This window comes from Mytilus edulis, chromosome 9 (genome assembly GCF_963676685.1).
Source record: "Mytilus edulis chromosome 9, xbMytEdul2.2, whole genome shotgun sequence".
NCBI classification, from domain to species: Eukaryota; Metazoa; Mollusca; class Bivalvia; order Mytilida; family Mytilidae; genus Mytilus; species Mytilus edulis.
Genome location: NC_092352.1, coordinates 34,027,558 through 34,044,487, shown reverse-complemented (window position 1 = coordinate 34,044,487; position 16,930 = coordinate 34,027,558).

Sequence of the window (16,930 nt, the reverse complement as noted above, 5' to 3'; positions counted from 1 at the left end):
AAGTCAAAAATTTCAATTTTTATACTTTCAAGCAATTTCACAAGGGATTTAAATCCTTGAAAGATGTGTTATAGGTATAATCCCAAATAAGTTATGATAAAACGTTAAAAACAGTTCCTAAGTACGACAAAACTACACATAAATGAAGTAAAATAGTGATTTCCGGTTCCAAAATGGAGGCAAATTAATACGTAGAATTTTGTTTTTATAATTTCCATCAACTTAACAAGTGATAACACTCTTTGTTAAGTTATAATGCTTAGTTTAGTTAGAAAGACAGATTGCTAATCTTATAATTATCTGACAGTTGCCTATACAACAACCCGTACAAGGAAGGCCAGAATGGTAGCATTTACAGTCACCAACACAGCTGGATTTTTTCCTCCGCATTTCAAAAGTTCCTGAAACGAGGATGCAACGGCAGTCAAAGAAGTCCAATTCGGTTTCCAACTGTCATTGATTCTTTCTTTCATCCAACCCCAGTGTTCATGACTTGGTACATGTACCTGTCGAATACATGAATCAGGCTGAGCCAAAACAACTCCCCCTTGATTTCCTTCTCTTGTGATGTGCTCTGGAATAAAACCTCTTGTAGGCGGAATTGCATCACAATGCCGCTGCGTCCTGTCAAACAATTCACATCGTGCCTCGCTTAATACTTAAGTCCAAAACAACGTCCTTTACATCTGGAAAAACCATTGTTAGCATAGCTGACCTCTTTTCTTTCCAACTACAATTCTAAAAAGTGTCATATCCACTGAATGCATGGACGAAAGGAAGAGCAGCTACACAAGGACCAAACGCATTTGATATGTCACGTACAGGAAGCCATCAAAAGTCTTCATTCCTTCCATAACCTATCCACAATGTGTTCTACCTAGTTTTGCGATTGCTGCAATTCTCGATACTATTACATCTGTGTCAGTACTACCTAAAATTACATTTTACAACACTTCTCATAATCATGCCGAACATGGACAAACATTCGTGTATCTGCTTCGGCATGATAACAAGGGGTAGATAGAAAGTATCCTTATTGAAATCGCAAAGAATATTTTCAACATGAGTAACATACACATTTTTATTAGTCTCTTAAGAAGCAATTTTGTCCGCACGAAACTTGAACAATTCCGTTTCGTAGTCATCTTCACAGGGAAAACTGCTCCAAACAATTTCGTTTCGTTGTTATCTTCACAGAGAAAAATGCTCCAAACCCTTGGTGCTCTACCAGAACCAACACCTTTCCATCTGGCACAAAACCTTGCCTTTGTAATGTCACAGCCTTTATATTATTCATTTAGTAAACATCAAATACAATGTCTACTCTTGAATACTTATCGATGCAAGATTATATGTAAGGCAGTATGACATTATTTGCATAACCATCAAATATGTTTGCCCAACTTTGTGACCTGGAATTAACCATTGCTGCCCCACCAACGATAAATGCGTCCGAATTTGGATCAGCAAATCGCACCATGTTTCAAGTAAACCCATTTTTAGCGATTTAATACAACTATTTCAAGAAATATCCCGAGATACAGACGGAGGAGCAGTTTAGTTTTTATGGATAAAGAAATATCCCAAGTAAAACTGTCTACTGTGATAAGAAGTCTAAGAAGTTTCCCAATCACTTTTGAGGTTCTCTAGCTTTGTTTTTGACAAAGAAGTTTCCAGTTTAATTTTGCGTCCAAAATAGGAAGTTGTTATTTTTTTTTTTGGTTATAAAAAGCAGGTTCTCCTTCATTTTGAATTTGCTTCAAAAGATCTCCGTATTGTTTGGACCAATATCAGTTTACTTACATATTTACCTGTTCAACAATTTCCTAAATGGAGTATCTTTTTACAAATCTGACGACTCTTCTAGAAATAAATTTCTAAACTCGTTTATCACTTTACAAAGCCTTTAAAGCTGTTTAAAGACATTTTTTTTGTGTTTTCGTAGAGTCTTCATTAGGTCCTTCATCTGTTACAGAATGACCCAACCACAAGATCTTTCAAATTCATCTTCTAGTATACTGACTCCTGGTCCAGCTACCATCCATTAGTCTAAATTGGATCTTCGGTTAATCCTAGAGCACCAACATCGCCCTTCACAATTGCACTATTCTGTTTTTGTGTCTGATCAAATGTGTTATAAGAAAGAAATTTGCTGGCCTAACGTACAGTGAAATTATAATTTTCAAATTCCATTGCCACCTGTGGGTGATGTTCAGGAAGGGAAGTCATATCTTGGAGATGTGTCGGTAACGATCGAGCATAATTTACACGATCAAGACCTAAAACAATACGCTATCATGCTTTATACGGACTGTTTGTAAAGTACGAAATCTCACTCATGAAATGAGCATAATATCAAAATCAGAAGAAGTTCTTATTTTATAATTGAACGCCAGGAATGAAACTGTGGTCGAGATGACTCTCTTTCCTTACACCAGTCATTTAAATCATTGAACGTCACAGAGTCATGACATAATTATATATTCTGAGTTTAGCTTTCATAATCCGAAATTAACAGTTTAAGCAAAATACATGCAGTTGTCTGATGCGCCTGTCTAGTCCTAGGTACATTTGAACATACATAAAAAGAATCTGCCGTTCTTGGTGTTGCAATATTGGCTTCAGTAAGACAACATGTCCATCCCCTATCACGCAATATATCACCAAGAGTTTTATAGCAAGTCATTTCAATGTGCAATCCATCAAATATGACGATAAACTTATCTTCTCTGTACAAATCAGGCCATTCCCGGTGAATTTGCTTAGGCATTTCCAAAAGTGGCTGATCTGCAGTTATAACTGATGTTTCTGCAGGATTCACCACATTTTCGCCTTATCCATCGAATACCTGAGAATTGCCTGGTAGTGCATACAAATCGCTCTTGATGTCTATAAATAGTTTGCACATGCGCAAAAGTGTTAAACACATGTGTATCATAACCTTGAAAAGTATTATTAACCCAATTCATAATATCATTAGAAATCCAAAATCACTTAATATATAGTTAATAGTTCAAATGTTTTTGAAAGAATTTTGTAACATTTTCGCGCATGCGCAAATACTGGATAGGTAAAATATTCATTTTTAATAAATATGTGATGTAAGGAAGGTAGCCGCCAAACCTGGTAATAGGTTTTTACTAAAAGAAGTTCAAAGAAAAGTTTTCTAGAAAAATCAGTATTTTCAAATGAAGAAAACAGCCATTTCAGAAAATAGCCGTGGCCATCTTGAAAAAAAATATTTTTTTTAATGGCCAGCAGTTATTTCTTAAAAAGTATATAATAATGATGCTTTGTGGTAATTTTCATGCTTGTATCATCATTTGCACAATTCCCTCGATTGTGCTTGCTAATATCTTCCACCACTACAATACACATAAATGGGAGAAAATAGAGGACAGAGAAACACATGAATAATAGCTACCAAAAGGTACCAGGTTTAGAATTTAATACACCAGAAGCGCGTTTCATCCACACAAGACTAACCAGTGACGCTCAGATGAAACAAGTTCAAAATTAAAGAGCATTGAGGACCAAAAATTCCCAAAATTGTGCATAAAACGGTCAGGTTTTTTTTTGGCTGGCATAAAAACATCCTGAATATTTAGAATAATTCCTACTTTTGCAAACAGTATTTTCTTTTTATAAAATGACTATATAATAGATATACATGATGAAACCGAATTGGTGACTAGCTACATAATGAAGACGGATACATAAAACAATATAATTAGGTACCAGGATTATAATCTAGTACGCCAGACGCGCGTTTCGTGTACATAAGACTCATCAGTGACGCTCAAATCAAAATACATATAAAGCCAAAGAAGAACAAAATTGAAGAGCATTGAGGATCCAAAATTCCAAAAAGTTGTGCCTTATACCGCTTAGGTAATCTATACCTGGGATAAGAAAATCCTTAGTTTTTCAAAGATTCAAAGTTTTGTAAACAGGAAATTTATAAAAATGACCACATTATTGATATTCATGTCAACACAGAAGTGTTGACTACTGGGCTGGTGATACCCTCGGAGACGAAACGTCTAAACAAGCCCATATAAATTCACAGCCGAGTTAACCAAAGCGAATTACGCACAACGAGACGTCACATTTAAATTTCTAAAAAATTCCCTTTTAAGGATAGAATTAGGATGCAATACAAGATTAGGTTTGTAATATTGATATAACATTCATTAATAACAATGAAAATTACGATACAACTAATATCAAATTGTGGTAGGAATTAGATAGTTAATTGTATTATTCTAAACAAACTGTGAACCGAATATATCGTATAAATTTAATTGAACCAAACTAAAATCTTATTAATGAACTAGGTAATAATTATATTTACCATAACACACGAATACAACAGTTAAATAAGAATTACAGCTACAAACGATAAGTCATTTGACAAAATCCAATGCGAACAACAAATAAAACATCAAAACTAAATACATTAATTTTGGATAGAAAAGTATCGTGACACGTCTTATAGCAATGAGATTTCACACTCAGCAAAACAGTCATAATGGGTTATAAGTCACGTTTGGTAATTAAAAGATCAGACTCGTAATGCCAGACCACAATCAACTTCGTTAATTTTACGGACGCCATCACGAGTTGGTTGACGATGGGTTCAACATGTGGAGCAGGATATACTTACCATTCCGGAGCACCAGAAATCACCCTTAGTTTTTGGTTGGGTTCGTTATGTTTTTTTAATCCTTTTTGTGACACTTTGTTCAGTATGTTTGTGAATTTACTTTTTTTTCATCAAAAGTCCAAGTCGGGAGAGAAACATATACCGCCATTGCAAAACAACACGACAACAAACACAATATATGTGTACTAATAAGTTTCATTATTTAGTCGATTGTTTTTTATTTGTGTCACAGACGACCATGATAATGTTTAACTGCAAAATTGTGCGCAGTTCACCTTTAAAAGAAGTACACAATTACATTTTTAATTTCAAGTGAAAGTAAGAAAAATTTACAATACAACAACACTAGTCAACTGTCATCTGCATTCAAAACATTCAAGGTTTTATATCATAGTTGGATGCTTTTGATTTTTGTTCTTTTAAGATCCGCAAATTGATAATCTTTATAGAAAGCATATTGTCGTATCAAAATTGTGCGCAGTTCACCTTTAAAAGAAGTACACAATTACATTTTTAATTTCAAGTGAAAGTAAGAAAAATTTACAATACAACAACACTAGTCAACTGTCATCTGCATTCAAAACATTCAAGGTTTTATATCATAGTTGGATGCTTTTGATTTTTGTTCTTTTAAGATCCGCAAATTGATAATCTTTATAGAAAGCATATTGTCGTATTCATTTTGACCATCCGAAAAGTGTCAATAAGTTGTGTCTGATTCTTGTTAATGCATAAGAAATCATACCAAATGTAGAATCATCTGGTCTGTTTTAACCCTAGAAACGTGCAAGGTATATTAATTCCAAAAACGTTTGGTTTTCAACGCTTAATGAGTTTTTTTTCCAGAAAAACATGCAGTGCGTCATCAAATGAGTAATTTATGCTCAACTGTAAAAATGTACAGGTACACTTTTATTATATATTCACTCATCAGTAATAAAAAAAAATTTAAAAGAATTGCTCATCATTAATTTAACAAATGTTTATAACATACTGAAATCAAAGAACAATACATTAATACATATACTAGTCAGCAAAAGAAACGATACAAGGCAATGTATTTTCCATATACTGTATTACATTTTTCAAAGTTGTACATAATCAATACATAGATCGATGCTAGTTTGTTATGTTTGGTAAAGAACATGTGTATGCTATTTATAAAAAGGTCTGTTTGATTGGATCTATCAAGCATGCGGGAAGAATTTCATGCACGGGTGGTTTGATAGTAGTTAAAGGCATTCGAGTCATTACAGTCAAGTGCTCTAGATGCCTTTTTCCAAATAAATAAATAAAACAAATATTTATATACAGGTTGATAGTCTCATTGATATAAAATGAATTACGTGTACTTATTACCTGAATAAAAATGCACTTGACTTTTGCAAGTGGCGACTCCCATGTGAGAGTTTTGTTTTATATTGATAAATATTTAATGTTCGGTTGAGGTTACGAATTAGAACATTATAAACATTAATTTAATTTTCGTGGGGTTAAAATTTCGTGGTTTTGTATCTAAAAGTATGTTCTTGGGGATTATTTTTTTTGTTTTTTAAGTTTAGAAAACAATTATGAAAATGTCACTTTATAATTGACAATATTCATAACTGATCTTAAGGGGGTGACCAACACCTGAATTTTGACGCCATTTTTTCAAGAAAATAAAATCGCAATTTTGTTTTTGGCTATTTCTTTTTATTCTGAGAACCGTCGTTCCCGAAAATATCCCCGTAGACGCTCTGTACATATATCTTGAAGATAACATTAAAGTTTGATAAAAAAAAAATATTTGAATGTGTTTTCTGTGCAGCTAAAAATTGGGTCTGCGCGGGTACATATGCTGGATTGAGTGTGGAAGCTGGGATTGTGTTCTTACTGTATTTATAAAGTTTAACATCTTCGTCAGGGCAAAGGCAAGCCGGAATTTTGATTTTCGTTTTCTGCTGTGCACATTTTGCACTTCTTCAAAGCATCTGTTATCGCAAGTTGACTTCCGGTTTTACGACAATTCTTAAATATGCTATAATTTAATATATAAACTTAACCTGATTTTTAACATTTTTCTAAGTTAAAATCTATCACGTTTTTAAGATATATACAATATAAAACCTGATTAATCCGTGAAAAGGTTTTGGAGTGTTTACGTGAAAATAGCGCAAAATTTATATCAAAAATTGCATTAGATTCCTACGCTTGAAAATTATTGGTGCAATGCAATAACATTGTAATTATTTCTTTATACAAAACATGCATAATACTTCTTTTAAAAATATTAATGCGGAGCTTGGTTTATTTTATACGAACTAAAGTAATTCAATCTATTTTTGCTTGTGTATGTAGGGATTATATTTTGTGTAGTAATATCCTGTACTTGCAATTAGGCAAACACAGAATGAGATACTGTAAACAAGATAAGGATTTGTGTCTTTAGCATGAAATCAATAGTCTTTTCATATAAAAGGTATAGGTAATAGACACACACAACATATTCTTCGTCTATTTAGCTAAAAATTATATTGATCGGCCTATCCGATCTTTTTTATTTCACTATAATCAAAATGAAATGTGCATACTGGGCAACGTTCACGTGATGACATATTTTCTTTTTTTAGAACTCTCGTTGCTATTAAACTTTTTCCCTTTATTATATATTTTTTTCCCTATAATTGTGTGTACTTATTGTGCATTTCAAAACAGTTTTGCATATAACCAACAAATAAAAATGTATTTTAATAGCAAACCATGTGTGTTGTTTACATTTACAATTTTGTATGGTGGTCCACAGACTGACATTGATATTTTGAAGAATTTATTTTTATTATTTAGTCTTTATAAGGTCATTTTTCAATATGACCAGAGCAAGAAGGTCCTGTAAAGCTGGTGGTAAACCCTATCGTCTAACAAGTACACTGTACAGAGTGAAGCCAGGGAAGGGGGGTTACGTATGATATTGAGACCAAAGCATGCTTCCTTTCCGTCTGTTTGTCCACCTACATACACTGTTTTGCCACCAAATGAAGGTCTTAAGTTAAAGATATGTAAGAATAAACCTGTTCTAGCCGAAGGCTATAGGTTACTGAACTTGGATCTACTCAGGAAACACATATTACAAATAACATTGCATGTAATTCAATGCCCAAAGGTATGTGATATGAAAGATATTGAACCACTAAAGCTCTTTTTTGATGAAAGAAATCTTGGTCTTGCTAGTGTTATGTTTGCAGAGTGTCAAGGTTGTCACAAGCAGTTCAAGTTCACATCAAGCCCAATGTTGAGCAATGACATGTTTGATGTCAATGTACGAGGGGTATGGGGTTCCATGGTAACAGGTGATGGTGGTGCCCAGTTGGGTGAAACCATGGCAACTTTTAGCTGTCCAAGTATTTCGTCAAATTCATTTACTAAAATAGAGACAGAAATAAGCAAGTGGTGGTTAGATACCCTCCAAGAAGACATTTTAGCTGCAGGTATTGAAGAGAGAAATCTAGCTATTGATAGAAATGATTTTTTTCAGGGTGTCCCTGCAATAACAGTTATTTGTGATGGTGGCTGGTCAAAAAGGGCGCACAAGCATACTTACAATGCTTTAGGGGGCGTGGCCATCATCATCGGCGCAGCAACAGGTAAAATTCTCCACGTAGGTGTGAGAAACAAGTTTTGTTACATCTGCAAAACTGCCCAGACAAAAGGTGTACCTCCAAAAGCTCATGAGTGCTTTATGAATTGGACTGGCAGCAGTCAGGCAATGGAGGCTGACATCATTGTCGAGGGTTTTCTCGAGGCTGAACGAAAACATGGTGTAAGGTATATGCGTCTTGTTGCCGATGGTGACAGCTCTGTTGAAGCTCGAATAAGGCAGCATGTTCCAGTCTGGGGACAACGTGTCGAGAAAATAGAGTGTGCTAATCACGCATGTAAATGTCTTCGTTCACACCTTGAGCAACTGGTAATGGATAAGCCTAGCTATAAGGGAAAGAATAAGTTGACAAAAGCTAATCGATTACGCATTACCAGTTCCATTCGCTGCGCTATCCGTCGACGAGCACAAGAGGAAAATCGACCGCTGGCTATAAGGAAACTGAAGCATGACATCCTTAATACAGTGAATCATGTATTTGGTATACATGAAAACTGTAGTGACGATTTCTGTAAGGTAGCAAAGCAAAGGAAGGAATCAGCTAGCACAAATGAAACTTTACATGTATGCACTCAAAATCAAACTTTATTATGTATGTTATCACAGTCAGTTGTCGAGGATGAAATTAGCACAAATCCCACTGACAATGAGGATGTTATTGCTTCAGTTTTAGATGAGCAAAGTACACTTTGGTCCGAAATCTCATCTTTGACCGCCCAGGAGGAGTCGCGAGGCGATAGTTTAAATCCTGTCTCCCATGTTGACCCTGTTTTAAGACAAGACATTTCGCGTTTGCTTGTAAGGTTAGAAAATAAAGCCAGCAGTTTGATAACTTGTCAGACAACCAATCTTGCCGAAAATTGGATGTCGATCCGAGCAAAGTTTGACGGAGGCAAGTTTTACAACAGGGTCAACCGTGGTTCATGGCATGCACGATGCTATGGTGGTGGGCTTAGGAAAAATTTCGGTCCTAAGTGGTCACCAACGGTATGGGAGAAGGTTACTGGCACTAAGGCTGGTCAATGGTTTGATATCCATTATAACCGTAGGTCGAAGAAGCTTCTTTTGAACAGGTTGTACAAAAGTCGCCCTGAATACAAGGCCAGAGCTTACCAAAGAAAAATTAAATCTGCTGCTGTATCTGCCAAGAGTAAGTCTACTCTTGAGTATGGCAAAGACGCCCTTGAATGTATTCCTGGTGTTAGTTCTGACACTCTGCAGGCTGATATTCAGGAATACCTTGGTAAGCACATCAATGTTGATGAGGCCGTATTGACTGCCCTAGAGACCCAGACCAAAGAACAGTCTCATAGTGGAGTCTGGCATGAGGAAAGGCGTAAGCGGATCACTGCATCTGCTTTCGCTGATGTTGTGCGACGTAATCCTGGGATCAAGGTTGAACCTCTTGTCAGACGATTCTTGTATTCAACCTTTCGTGGTAATTGTTTTACTAGAAAGGGTTTACAAGAGGAAGCTAATTCAAAAAAGGATTATATCCTTAATAGGGCAGTCAATTGTATTAACGTGGTTAGGATAGAGGACATGGGATTTGTCGTTTCAAGGGAACATCCCTTTCTTGGTGCCAGTACTGACGGCAAAGTCTTTGTTCAAGGGGGAGAGTGTGGCTTAATTGAAATAAAAAATGTCTTGCATAACAATACTATGTCTATTGTTGAAGCCACACAGAAGGTAAGTAATTTCCCCCTTGAACGGAAGAATGGGAATTTTTTCATTAAAAAATCCCATTCTCATTACCACCAGATACAAGGGCAACTGAATATATTGAATTGCTCCTGGTGTGACTTTGTTGTAAGACGTACCAATCCCTTTGACATGGTAGTGCTTAGAATAATTAAAGATGTTGATTTATGGGTAAATACAATGGTTCCAAAACTGAAGGCATTTTATTTTAAGGCTCTTTTACCAGAACTTGTCCATCCGCGTCACCGAAAACAGCCCGGTATTCGCGAACCTGGAGTTTGGTTTGAACAACGCCCCAAAGCAAAACCCAGAAAAAGGCATGCAAGTTGCCCTGACAGTCCGTTGCCCTTAATTTCTGCTCCTGTGGCCAAATCTTCTCGTAAATGTCAATCTAAGACAAAATTTCTGAATCGCCGCATATCACACAAATGGATTATAGATGAGGCTTCAGGGACATCAGAATGGTATGCTGGTACTGTTACTAGCATAGTTTCTGGTGTTGATGGTGCCCCAGATACAATTTATGATGTGCAATATGACAACGAGTCAGAAGCTTTTGAGGTTGACCATTTACAGGAAGATTTGAGCACAGGATCTTTGAAATTTTTGTAAGGCCTGTATAGCAATATCTTGTATAACATTTATTCTACATACTGCTTTCTGTTGATTTAATATAAATACATATAGATATAATATTGTATTGAGAATTTGCAGTTTATTTTTTAATCAGTATTAATTTTAATTTAAAGTAATTTCACATTCAATGTTTGCTATACAGGCCTTATCTAAAACACCTTTTGATCAATATTACAACATGTACCCCTAATCTGCACATATCATTTTTTGCTATTCAATATTGTTGAAAACTGGTTTTATATTTAATTAACACAAACTTGTACATGACATCAAATTTTTAGAAATATTCGATAATTTTAAGCAAACTATAATGTTTAACATTACACTTAACTGGGCTTTTAAATTTTAAATTTGATCTGCAATTTCTTTATTCACAATCATATTTATGATTATATTTTTATCCCTTTAATTAATAAAGTGCAACTTGCATGATACCTTTTAGGACAACGGTGCGAAAATGACAATATAAGCATTAATTAAATATAACATGTATGCCTTTAGTTGTGGAACCATTGTGTCTGATAAAAGTAGGTAGCGCTAACTCTTAATACTGTATTCCTTCAATATTTAACATACAATATATACACAATTGTTGTTTTGTATAAACCACAATGCCATCATTTTCTTCGCATATGACATTGTAAAAAATATCTCAATCAACATTGATAAGAAAAAAGGGTGCTTTTATACTCATATTAAGGCAAAAAAATAAAAGATCCATTTTATATATATTTTCAATGACTAATTCAATTTTCATAATATAAGGGTGTGTATACATTTTGCTAATTTATTTATTCTCAACATCTTTAATTATCCTTGATACTGCATGTTGACGACATGGACACCATTGTGTATTCAGACAGATAGACGACATTGACATAAATACAAAATTTTGGGAGTGCATACATGTACATGTATATGAATATTTCAAACTATACATTTTATCTTTGTTCATTTTTGCATATAGAGTTTGAAAAAGTTAAACTTCTTCAGTAATTATCATTTTGAATTGATTTCTTAATATTATATTATAAATAAAAAAATCAAATAAGTTTTCATTATTAAAACAAAAATCTTGATAAAAATTTGTTTGGTTACAGTCTGCAACGTTAGTTTGAGATTATTAAAACAATTAGCACAGGTACATGTATGCTCTATATATATACATTGTACGCAGAACCTTTAGTTCATTTGAGTTTCTGCTTATTGATTAATATTATCTACATAACAGGTACAATGTACATACAGTATGTAGCAGTCATACAATGTAGTTTTTTTCATTATTTCACAAGGTTGTAAAGCCATTTTAAAAAACAGGAATAATTTAACCAAATTATGGGCCTGGCCTCAGGCTCACCTGAATTAAAAATTCTACATGGTGCCCCTATTCACTTTTAAATTTTTTGTTTTAACATTTCTTATTTTCAATTCATTCATTTGTTACATTTAAAATTGAGATATGAAATATTTTACATAAATGTAAGCAATGTATGTACAATGTACATATCTAATGCAACGTTGCATTTTTTGGTCAAGTCTTGCAGTTAACAAGAAGTAATGCAGAATTTTTTAATATCAGGTTTTAAAAGGGTGCTTGGAAAGGAAAAGTGCAATGTACTTGTATAACAACATAAATTTTATGTTTATCAAAGTCATGGTGATCTTGATTTAAACAAATACATAAAATGTACTCATATGTTAATTAGATTCATGAAATAAATTTTTGTTCATATCTGACACAACCTTTTCATAATATAGGCCACACTTAAGGTTTCAAACCACTAAAACGCTTTCCCTCAGAAGTTTGATGGCATAAAGTAAACTGTACTAAGAAAAAATAGTTACTGTGATTTGCTGTATAAAATGTATCACAAGCTGTATTTCCACAAAGTTGGTATTATTTGAAAGATAATTAATTCTGGAATACTCACATCCAAATATAAAAGATTATTTAAAGTTTTAAAAAATATGAAAGCCATTTGCAAAATGTGTATATTAAGAATTTTGGGAAACTATTGTTTGTTTATTTTTGACAACCGTCACTTCTGGATGTCAGACTTTTCTTATATGCTTGTTAACCTATGGTGATTTTTTGAGAGCTGTTAGAAGGCATAAATACATTTGAGGAAATCATAATGCCAGTCTAGTTAAACTTAAGGTAAATAAAGGAAAGAGGGTAGAAAAATCAAAATTTACAAAGAGTTATACAGTAAAATTCTTTACTTTTAAAAAACCTTAAAAGTGTTTATTATTTTATATATTTTTTCATTTTTACAGTAGTTTGATTAAATCTCAATACCTGCAGTTACACTGTCTTTTTTTTCAGTGTAGAAACACACAACTTGTGTTAAAGTATTTTGAGAAATTGATTCTTTAAATCTTTGAGAACTAAACCAATACATGTAATATGAAATTAAACAGTATTCAAATATACATTGATTTTTTATAACTACATAATTTTTTAAAACTAGGTTATAACAACCCAATGCAATATTAACACCCTCAAATGAAACATTATACCAGTACTAAGCTGTTATCTGTCTCTGTTTTAGTAATATAAATTTAACTGCATACAAAATTTATAACAGTCTATTTAACAGTAAATATATTGATATCAGAATGGTCTATATATGATAATAATAATAATTAAATCTGTGCAAAAAAATGCATGCAGCTTTGACTGCTCTAGTGGCTATCATCATGTTCATTATGATGATTTGTATTGTATATAATGAACATTTGTTTAATAAAGTCTATATCGATATCTGTCATATAAATGAAATACTTGGACAACAATATAGTTGTGTATGGTTGATGTCGTGCTCACATTGGATTGAATTACACATTTTGTTATACTTTTTAAATGGGGTGTATACTATACCTGTACGTCATTACCCGACTGTACATTTGATAACCTTAGAATGATAGATAAGAAGTATATGTGATACTACAGGACATTTATAGTTGTGTAGCTACAGTATTTAGTTGTTTTTAGCTTGTGACATCTGACCCTTTGCAACCATAACTCATATAGATACATGTACATTTTTGTATATGCAACAAAACTTTTAAAAACATTTCACAGCGAGATACATATAAATGTATCTGTTATAATAAAATGAAAATGTTATACACTAAAGTTTAACCTTTACACAATGTGCTCAAAGTATTAATAAAAAAGTACATTCACAAGTACATGTACATGTAGCCGAAGACCAGGGTTTTGATTTTATCACTAACTTTTTAAAAAATCATATTTTTATGCCAATGCTTTTACAAGACCTGATTTATATGTTTGTGATATTTTTCATAACTTTAAATTAATTTCCCTAATTACAAACTATTGCCTTTTTAGTCCGCCTCAACGAAGTTGTGAAGGACTATTGTACTACCCCCGGCGTCCATGTCCGCGTCCAGAGTTTTCTCAGAGACCATGATAGCTAGAACCATGAAACCTAGCTTATTGTTTCAGAAACAAAAATTGGAACTTGCCCATACTAAAATTTGATGACCTTGACCTCAGCTTCATGGTTCATTGAACATTGAAATTTTCCAAGTTTACGTCTTAGTTTCTGTTTTTTCAAAGACTTTTATGGCTAGGGTCATGAAACATTACCAGTAGGTGCAAAATAAAATTACGCACATACCCATGACAAAATAAGATGACCTTGACCCAAAAGTCATGGTTCATTTAACATAATTTCTCAAAATGCAGTTTTACGTCCGAGTTTCTGTTTAAGCAAAGACTTTAAAGGCTAGGGTCATGAAACTTTACACATATGTTCAGAATAAAATTCCTCACAGACCCATATCAAAACTAGATGACCTTGACCCCAAGGTCATTGTTCATTGAACATTGATTTTTTCAAGATGCAGTTTTACGTCCTAGTTTCTATTTTTAAAAGGACTATAATAGGTAGGGACATGAAACTTCACCAATATGTTCAAAACAAAATTACACACCTACCCATGGAAAAATTAGATGACCTTGCTTTCAAGGTCATGGTTCATTGAACATTGATTTTTTTCTCAAGATGCAGGTTTACGTCCTAGTTTCCGTTTTTATAAAGACTATAATAGGTAGGGGCATGAAACTTCACCAATATGTTCAAAACAAAATTACACACCTACCCATGGACAAATTAGATGACCTTGCCTTCAAGGTCATGGTTCATTGAACATTGATTTTTTTTCTCAAATGCAGTTTTAAGTCCTACTTTCTGTTTTTACAAAGACTACAATAGCTAATGGCATTAAACTTTAAATCACAGTTTTCAGAATAAAATAACGCAACTACCCATGCCAATATTAGATGACCTTGACCTTAAGGTCATGGTTCATTGAACATTGATATTCCCAAGATACAGTTTACATCCTAGTTTGTATTTTTACAAATAATATAATAGCTACAGATGTGAAACTTTGTCACAATGTTCAGAATAAAATTATGTACCTACCCAAACCATAATTAGATGACATTGACCTCAAGGTCATTGTTCATTGAACATTGATTTTTTTTTTTTTGGATGCAGTTTTACGTTTTAGTTTCTATTTTAACAGACTATAATAGCTAGGTCATGCAACTTCATATGTATGTTCAGAATATAATTATACACAGACTCATATAAAAATTAGAAGACCTTGACCTTGATGTAATGATTCATTGAACATTGGAACTTTTTTTTAGGATAGTTTTACAACCTTGACTTGGGTTAAAAAACTTCACCAAGAGTTTCAGATTAAAAGTATACACGATCCAAGGCCAAAATAAGATAGGCTTTATTTCAAGGTCATTGGTCAATGATCATTCAACTTTGATTGATGCAGATTTACATCATAGTTTCCACAAGATTCATATCCAAAAACCATGGTTAATATTGAATAAATAAAGTAATGAAGCATCATTTTTTGCCAGAACAACATGGCATTTTGTGAGATAGCTGAATGTTACAACTTGCATTATTAAGGCGGACTCAGTAATCTGTGATTACCTATGTTTTCTAATTCTTGTGCTTTGATAATACTTTATTGTTAAAAACTGATTCAATATGTTACAGAAATTAATATAGGAAATGATGTGAGTTATTTAAAAATGAAACCTGAGTCTTATGTGGTTCACTATCTTGATGATTACAATACATGTAGTGTGGTATGTTGTTATTGAGTAGATCCAGTTCATTTTATATGTGTCAAAATAAGATAGGTGAAATTTAAATAATACTTTTGGGACAGCACTTGAAATGTAAAGATATTTCAAATAGTTATTGATTATGAATATGAAAAACATTAATCAATTCAGATATAAATACTAATGACTAAATACATGGACATGCAGTAAACACTTGCATGATCATTAAACTGATAGGACATATTAAAAGTGTCATCATAATTCATTTTGGTTGTAATGAATGATCTTCCATAAACAAAACAAAAATAATAGTCTTGGAATACCTCATATATTTATCAGAAGTTTAAACTTAATTTTACTACAATTTAAACAACGTTGAATCAAGTTTTCATTTATTTGTTTTAAATTACTTTATTCTGAATGTAGCATACAGATATTAGACATGTCCATTACGGCGTTGGTATCTGTTTTAGTAATTGTTATTGTTAATTTTTTTTTTACTAAAAATGTATCCATGCTAAAAGGTCTGTTACAGTACATATCATAGGTGAATCCAATGGGCTCCCCCTTATGCTATAAAAGTTTGGTTGATTATTTAGTAAAAATTGGAAATCACTGGAGTGGGCCCTCCCTTTTTTAATTTCTGTATCCGCCACTGCATATTTTTCATATTGGCTATATAATATAAAGAAAGGTGGATTTTTTATCGTTAAAATACCATGAGTGGGATGCAAGTATACAATCTTTTATTACAATACACATTCTTAACATTCATATAGAGTAACTTATTAGACCTTCATTTGTGGCAGTACAGGAGCTTTAACCAAAATGAGTAAAAAGTTTTTTGTATTTTACTTTGCATATTCATGTAAATGCCTGTGTGATTCAGTGTATATTTATTCTTATTATATGCTCAATTAACTGTTTGTCTGAATTCTTATACGGTTATGCAACTGTGTCATAATGTTGAATTTATTAACTGTGTTCTCGAAATCTGTCAGTTATAAATGACCAAAACATGCAGGACTCTTAATATTTTAGATAATTTATATAGCAATCAACTGGTAAAATTATAAAAAACTGATAAGCAAAAGCAGATGTCAAGATCTCATTATTTATAGACTTTACACATGCTCATTTAATTTATTGTACATATGTAGCA